Here is a 7316-nt window from a genome sequence, read left to right on the forward strand (position 1 = left end):
GTTTTGACTTTAAATCTTAGTGATCTCTATGGAACCCAGAGTAAGGAGCCAGGCTGATGGATATATAAGACCAGTGATTTATACCTCTAGAACAGGGGGCAGCAATCAGAACACTGAACTTGGTGTAATTCAGAGAGCATCTTAGATTGCCCACTGCCAACTGGTCTGCATTTGGTTTGTGAGCCAGGAGAAAATTAGCCAACAGCTATATACCACTAAATCTTTGTAACTGACACAACAAATCTTGAACTAAGAAACACAATTTGTTTAAATTCAGTTCTCAGTATTCAAGGTAGCAGAGCCACCTGTCTGCGACCAACCTCATCTAGACCTGTACTATATTAGCAATGCCTCTTTGCATTTTCAGAGCTATCCTAGTTCAAGGATAAATTATATTTTTACAACCCATCCAAGAAGATAATGTAACTATTTGTCAAAATTTGTCAAACACATTTTACATTTAAAATGTTAAATAGATATTTCTGGTTTGTTGAATTCCTATGTTCTGTAAAATTCAAACTCCCTTCTTGAGCTACAGTTCTGTCATCTGGTCCATTCCCTCATTTATAGGTTTAATCTGTAGCATTTTCCACTGATTCATAGTCAAGTACGTTAGCTTCCTTTGCTCTTCCACAGACATATTGTCATTTCCATGATCCCCAGGAATCTTGGTTTTCCTTTCTGTTTGTAGCGTTTGTCTCCTGCTCTCCATAAGAAGCTTTCCGTTCTTCAGTACGTAGTTCAATGCCACATTCTTTGAGAATCCTTCTATGATCCTCCTAGCTACAGATGGGTTACTTCAATCTTAATTGCATCACTGCCTTCATTACCTTTTTTAGGTTACAAGAAAATCCAGGTGTTTTTGTTTTTTTTTATTTTATTTTTTTATTTTTTAAATTTATTTAGTAACCACATGATTAAAGGAAGCATTCCTTTACAGCTTTAACATATTCAATAACAATTTTCAGAGCAAAGATACATCTCTATCAAAAGTGGCAATAATTTTTAGGTTCACAGTTGAATTAATACAGTTATAAAATATTGAACTGAGTATAAACCCTGTAAGACAAAAAATTAAATGAGTTTTTGACCTTTAAAAAAGATCTCCATTTCATTTTAAAATATACTGTTTCCTACAAAAAGGCTCATTTTTAATGCTACTAACACTCAGAGGTTTGCACATGCTTCTTTAATCTTTATATATCTGATTATTACTAGTCACAGTCAGTTACACTTGGGTTCTTGGCACGTGAGTATGGATATAAAGTCCTCAGGTAGATTTCAATAATCTCTACTAATTAACATGAAGTAAATTTTTATGCTTCTTCAAATATAACTCATTTTTTAAATTTGTTGATTTTTTTGTGTTTATATCATACAGAACATCCCAAACAATCTTATTCATCTATACACCCACTTCCCAAATGGCACCCTCCCACAGCCCCCCAACCAACTGGAGCCCATATACTTTGTCATCTCTGTTACTGTCCACTGTGTTGTTGGTCCCCTCAGCCGTTCCCAAGTGCTTGTCCATCCACTGAATCTAGTCAGCCTATCTAGAGATCTTGCTTTAGGAAGATCAGCTGTTTTTCATCTAGCAGCAATTAGTTGTCAATATTATTTTAGATAAGATTGGGGTCTGCTGTTCATTTTCCCAGTTCTATGCTGGGTTACTGTCTGGGAGTCTCTTAGGCCACCCTGGCTAACAACTCAAAGGAAGGTATCTCCTGTCTGGCATTGTTTCTTGTTATATAGCCTTTAGGTATACACATGAACTCTTAAAAAATTATATTGACACCTTTCAACTTTGGTTATACTTGCCGTTTTGGTGTGTAAGACCATACAGTTGTCTCAGATAAACCAATTTATTTTTACTTTTAAGGCCGTTTGAGGATCTGTTCCTCAGAGGTCACATGGGCTTGGGAGGAGCCCCTGGTTCCTTTCTTTTTACCAGTTTCATATATGTGAAGATAAGTCAAAGGTCCTGGTTGACCATGGCTGGCTTCACTTAGAAGCATGGAGGAAATGTTCCTCTGTGTTGACCCTCCTCTTTGTAGGCTGCACACTGGTTCAAATCCATCTCGTGGGGTCTCCACAGCCTCCTGGATCAAGAGGACAGGTGACTCACCACAGATAAAAGACATTTTGAGAGATGCTCATAGTCCCCTGGAACTTAGTCAACCTAGGAGGGCAAGGAGCCAAAACTGTCCTTTATGTCCCTCTGACCAAATTAGTATAGGCCTCAAAGTATGTCTGTTAAACATCCAAGAAGGTTAGTTCCACCAGTCTGGTACTTTTAATTACCATGTGCCATGTAGATAAAGCTTGGGCAAAGACCAAACATTCTCAGATAAACCTTGCCTACACAGATACTATATTCCTTGATCTAGTTGGATGTATAATTTGTCAGTAGGTTGTTGGACTAATATGGTTCACTCTGATTTTTTAAAACTATCTTGGCATTATTTATCTCCTGCATTGTCTAATCCTTCCACCATGGTTTCCCCATTTAAAATGTCCCACATTTTCCCCATATCTCCCTTAATAATTCCCTTCTCCTGTGGCACCACCTCTCTTGAGCGCCTTCTTTCCCTTTATCCCTTAGTTTCCTTGTATAACCTTCCCTCCCCCCTCCCCTTATAATAACCCCATTTTTATCCATATCTCCCTTGTTAACACCTGTTTTCTACTGTTCTTCTCTTTCAGATTCTTTCTTTTCCTTTACCTCCCTGGTTTCTTTTCATTATCCTGGTTCCTGTAGTTATGTCTGGATAGATACACAGAAGGATTGGGTGCAAGGATCCACATATGAGGGAGAACATATGTCGTTCTTTTTTTTCTGAGTCTGTGTTACTTAGTATAACAGTTTCTAGTTCCATCCATTTACCTGAAAATTTCATGATTTTATCTTTCTTTACTGCTGAGTAAAACTCCATCGTATAAATGAACCAGAACTTGTAGGACTCTGTTTCCCTGTGGTCATGTGCCTCCTCCTTGGCTCTTACAATTTTTCCACCCCATATTCCATGATAGTCCCTGAGCCTTGTGTGGGAGAAGTTTAATAAAGGGATCCTGTCCAAGGACCAGCATTCAGCAGACTCTTGATCTCTACACTTTGGTTATTTGTGATCTTTTGTGTTCCTGTCCCTTTGTTGCATTAGGAAGCTTCATTATTGAGAACTGAGTGATTCATTAGTGTCCTCTTCATTATCCCTGTTCTATGTTCCATGATCCTTAGGCCTACACCTAAAGTTGCATTGTCGATGTGTCACTTAAGCCTGTGCAATTCATAGACAATGCCTGTGTGTTACCAGTTGTGGTACTTGGTAATAGTCTCTGACTGGTACAAAATGAGCTTCTTTGACAAGTGGTGACTTGTCTGTAAACATAAGGATACGCATTTTGCAAATAGTAAGAAACCACATTAGTCTTGAGATGTGACAGTCCTAGGGTTTTCTCCAAGATCTATGGGCACTCCAGCCATCTGTATTTTTTAAACTGTTTGGTAAATGTCATACTTGAGTCAGGTCTTTGCACTATTTCCAATCCTCTCAGTCTCCACTCTAACTCTTCCCACATTCTCCCCACTCCTTCTAAGTTTCTTATCTCCTTCTTTATTATTGTTATCTGTACACACATACATATAGATATGTGTATAGGTAATACACTGAGTCCATTTAGATGTGGTCCTATGTACCTGAATTGTTATCCTCCATGGCACTTTTGTAATGTCAGCAGTTTCTGTTCACATTTGTGTTCTTCAAACTTGATGATTTCAACATTTTATTTTTTTTTCATTCTGCTTGTTTCCTAATTTCTAACAGTTCACGCTCTTTCCATTCTTGTCTTGCTGTCTGTCTTTGCCCTTAGGTCTTATATTTCTGTTCTATAACTTCCTTCAGCGTAAATGACTTCACTAAGCTTCACTAGTGAAGCTTCCTCATACAACAGAGTGTGATGCACGCAGAAGGCCACAACTGTCCAAGGTGTAGAGAATAAGAAACTGCATGGTGTTTGGACTTCTACATTAAACCTCACCCAACCATGTCTGAGGGACCATTGCAGAAAATGGGGCAGAAAGATTTTAAGAGCCAAGTTTGGTGTATGAATATAAGGAAACATGCTTTCAGGCCTCTGGTAACTTGCTGATGAACTTGTAGCAATGGTGACAGCATGCACCAGACCCATGCTGACTCAATCAGAAAGTGACCCAGGGCTGAAAGGGTTGGTGGGCAGTAGGTCCCAGCCTTGGTGGAAGAACTGCTGGAAGCTGGTTGCTTTCAGGTGGGGGAGAGTTGATCTTTGAGGGAGTGGCTCTGGATCGGTTGGGCTGGCTGGACTCCTGTGGATGGGCTTGCACCAAGAGACATCTGGGTATAGATGCTTGACTGGATGGGCCCTGGAGTGTGTGGCAGGGTGCATGAAATCCAGGGGAGGGGTATTGTGGATGGGGGAAGGAGGTCTAAATGTGATTGAGTACTATTGTATGAAATGCTCAAAAACCCAATAAAGTATTTTAAAAGATCATCAAAGAGAACAATTGGAAAAGTGGATTCCGTACAATACTATGAAAACAGAAATGGAAACTGCCTTAGAAGCACATATTAAAACAATAAGCATCTAGGTTCCTTAATAAATTTGTACAAATCCTACATTTTGGGAAGAGTGATCTGATATATCTAACATTTCTAAAAGTCATGAAAATATTCCTAGAAGAAAAACTATGTAAACAGAGTTTCAAATCAAAGAAAGAGTGTTCTAAACTGTATTCCAGGTGAATCTATTCCATTGCTCTGTTTCTGTTTTATGAATCCTTATGTGGATGACAGCTGTGGAGATATGATCCTTCTCTGTCTCTACAATCTAGTCTTTTTGTTTTTTGAAAATCCTGTCCATTTGATCTCTGCTCTTGTTTTATAAACATTATTTATTATTTGAGAATGTCTCATACGTGTATCCACATGTTAATCAAATCCACCACCTGCCCCTCCCCTATAACTCTTAGCAGAACCACCTCACTACTTTTTCCTCCCAACTTCATGTACTATTTTATTTTAACCTACCAAGTCCAATTAGTAAGCTAGTATGTGAGTGATTATGGGGTCATCCACTGTAGCTAGAGCAATGCACCAGGGGATATATCCCAGGAGAAATCTGCCTCTCCCTTCCCCAGTAGCCGGCTCCTCAGCTGAGATGAGGCTTCAAGAGTCCCTCTTCCTTCCACCTTAGAATTTTGACAGACTTGAGCATGTGGATGGAGTCACAACCCCTTGTTCTCTGTACCTCAGTTAGTTGTGAGTCTCTGTATCAACCACAATCCACTGCAAAAAGCAGCTTCTCTGATGGGAGTTTAAAGCTTCACTAATCCATGTGTATAGAGTGAAATATTTAGAGGGTAGTTTGACACTGTGTCCATTTATCAAAATGGCATGAGTAGGTTCTCTCTAAGAACCTACTTGATTCTTAGTGCTTGGCCCAGTCAACAGGCATGAGCTTCATCTTGTGGAGCAGGCCCTAAATCCATGGCCATATTGCACAATTGGTTATATCATGCTAGGCCAGCTGTTATTTTTACTATTTAAGTTTGCTCTTTGATAATATCACACATCCATCTAAGATATTTTGATTACATTTTGCTTTTACCCTCAATTATCTCTGTCCCTTCCCTACCAACCACCTCTCCTCCCTACAACTCCTTTTCTCAGATTCATGACTGTCAGTTTCGTTTTTTGAACCAAGTCCATCCATGTGACCATTGGATAATAGCTATCCTAGTTCACATCATTTTCCAAAAGAGGTTCTTCAAGTTGCTCCCTAGTATCTGCCCCAACTAACTTTGAAGTTTAAGTATCTGCACACTTAACTGAAGGCAGCTGTTGAGAGCCTCCAGTAGGATCCACTTGGAAGTATAATGTCTGTATTCTTGAGGTCTTGGAGTAACCTATACATTTCATAGCATAGACTGCTGTTAATTCTGTTACACTTTAGCAGTATCCATGTTGAGAGACTATATTAATTTTACCAGCATTTTTCTGGGGCGTTTAAAAATTCTACCAGAAGTGACAATATGTTGGCCCGATGGGTCCTGGAGCCACCATCTAAATGACTATTATGAAACTCATATGACAAATCTCCATCTTGTCACTGCTGGACTGAATTCATGCTGTCTCTATAGATGTTTTAGTTTGTTTAATGTTTAGAGAAGGCAAACAGATATTAACTTAACTACATTATTTATGACACAAATGTCAAAGTCTTGTTATAATTAAATCCTTGGGGGCATTTCCTTTTATGTATAAAACGGAAAATATATTTGAGCAACTGTGAATGCAGTATTTTATTTTTATTTTTAGTATTGAAACTTCAGCTTGTTTACTTAATTGGTTTGGCAAGGGAAAAATTGTCAGAAGGAAAACAGAACAACTAATCCACAGTCTTTTTCACATTCATCTTGTGTTCCCAAAAGTAAGTATTTGGTCCTTTTTGTAACAGAGGACATGCACTGCAGAGACTGGAAATTTTCAGATTATAATGCCCTGCCAGTAGTACTGTGAATCCTTAAAGACAGAATAAATGAGTAATGAGACAAAAAAAATTCAGCTGTTTTAAAAATTGTTTATTTTTATTTTATGTCTATGAGTATTATGCCTCCATGGATATAAGTGCACCCATGTCCTGCAATGCCTATGGAAGACAGAATAGAGCATCAGATCCTCTGGAACTGGAGTTACGGATGGACAGTTGTTAGCCCTCATATCAGTGCTGGGAATGGGACCCAGGTCCTCTGCAGGAGTAGTCAGTGCTCTTAACTGCTGGGCCACCTAAGATCCTCTGGAACTGGAGTTACGGATGGACAGTTGTTAGTCCTCATATCAGTGCTGGGAATGGGACCCAGATCCTCTGCAGAAGTAGTCAGTGCTCTTAACTGCTGAGCCACCTATGCTTTCCTGAGTTAAGCTGCTTTAAAGCACTGAATCTGTTTTTCAAAATTAAAGCATTATTGGTGAATGATGAAAAGCTAGAGGATATTAATCCTAGCATGCTAAGTTTCAAAACCCTCAAAGGCCAATTTGGGAAAATATAAAATACACCAAAAGGTGAGCCAAAATAATTGTTTTTGAAAATATTAAAAGTGTATAAAAATTATTTATCTGTATATATGTATGTGCAGGTGCTTACAAAGCAAGAAGAGGTTGTAGGGTCCCTTGGAGTTGTAGTTAGAGGCGTTTTTGAGCCACCCACTCTGGCTGCTGGGATCTGAACTCAGGATTTTATGATAGAACACATGCTCTACCTATGAGTCAGATCTCCAGCCT

Source organism: Nannospalax galili, unplaced genomic scaffold (genome assembly GCF_000622305.1).
Source record: "Nannospalax galili isolate Female #2095 unplaced genomic scaffold, S.galili_v1.0 scaffold449, whole genome shotgun sequence".
Lineage (NCBI taxonomy): Eukaryota > Metazoa > Chordata > Mammalia > Rodentia > Spalacidae > Nannospalax > Nannospalax galili.